General features: G+C 39.9%; 1 protein-coding gene across 1 annotated transcript in view; it reads left to right on the forward strand.

Moving 5' to 3' along the window:
* Nucleotides 1-1,515, forward strand: part of LOC101853032 (cubilin) — a gene marked incomplete at its 5' end in the record, with an annotated part of 106,878 nt that overhangs the window by 85,745 nt on the left and 19,618 nt on the right.

Genomic DNA, 1,515 nt, shown 5'->3' on the forward strand with positions numbered 1-1,515 from the left:
ATGTGTGTGTGTGTGTGTGTGTGTGTGTGTGTGTGTGTGTGTGTGTGTGTGTGTGTATTATGTGTATATTCAGGTATTTATTGCTGTCTGCAATAACGAATCTGTTGCATACTCTCATGTCCCTGTATGCCATCTTCTTTAAGTGTCGCTGGGATTTGAACGTGGCCTTAGGCTTTGTGGTTCGTCTGAGGTTCAACGCGCCTTTTGACCTGGAAGCTTCTGGATGTTTCTACGACTATGTCGAGGTAAGCGCTCGCTAGCGTCTACGCAAACTACTTCTGCTTGTAAATGTCCTGTTGTTGTTTAAGTAAGCATTTTACAGAATTTGCGACACAGTTAGGTCATATAATCCAATTCAAAACTCTAAGTTTTCTTCTGCTAAGCTGCTGTAATCTGGATGTAGTGTGTTACCAGCATTTTATAACATTGTCCAGACCGATTATTCCACTGTCACAATTGTGGATAGAGGTGTTACAAGAGAGTAACAAACACAAAGAAGGAGAGACAAGGACGATAGATGTTTGATAGGAAAGAAGGAACAAACCACATAAGAGCACCCACCAACCACCCATGATTTAACGCCTTAGTGGTGGGTTGTTGGTGGGTGGCTTGGTGTGGTTTGTTCCTTCTTACCCATTATCAGACATCTATCGTATATATCTCTCCTCTTTCTTGTTTTTTTTTCTTTGTTTTTTTTGGTATGTTTCTCTCTAGTAACAACTCGAATCTTCAGTCCTTTTATGGTCGCTTTTAAGCACAAGGGGGCTATTCCGAAAAATGCTGTTTTGAGTTCGATTTCTTCAAAAGACATGGAGAGTTTTCTCTATAACCAAACAATAAATATACACACCATTGAAACCAAACTTCTCCAATAGGTAGGGCAATGCCCACTTTTGGTGTAGGTCAAGATTTCTGGAAACCCCCGAAATCTGGGTTCGCCCGCTTGTCCTTATGAGCGACCTTAGGACCTGACTGTATTGCAAGTGTTAACTCATTGAAGACGCACTGTTTCGGAGTACATAATACATGTATATACTTTTAAAATATAAAGGCACAACTTCGTTTTTCTTGCAGATTTTTCCATTTTGTTTTCTTTGCCTGAAACTTTAATGAGGCAGGCCATAATGTATGCACGCTATGAAATATGCAAATTGACGTATTTGGTTCGTGTATTATGGGTCGAAATGTGCCGCAATGTCGCCTTTGGTCTGCTACTGATTACTGGTCGGACACATACGTCCGCACCGTCCTTAAAGAGTTAATAGACTCTCACTGAAACTAAAACTAAAACCCCCAAATTTACTAGCCATCATGAAGTTGACAGATTGATAAGGAACATGACGTCCAATTTAAATTTCGGACCTTATTATGTAGTTGCCAGTCCCGTAAAACTCTTACTAAACTAATCTAACTTTCAGAGAAAAAGCTGGGGGGGAAAATGTAATATATTTCTGATTATTTTATTCCAGAACTCTCCTGACTGTTTCTATTGTACTTTTACAATCTCAACCCCCC

The sequence above is a fragment of the Aplysia californica genome, unplaced genomic scaffold (assembly GCF_000002075.1).
Source record: "Aplysia californica isolate F4 #8 unplaced genomic scaffold, AplCal3.0 scaffold00619, whole genome shotgun sequence".
Lineage (NCBI taxonomy): Eukaryota > Metazoa > Mollusca > Gastropoda > Aplysiida > Aplysiidae > Aplysia > Aplysia californica.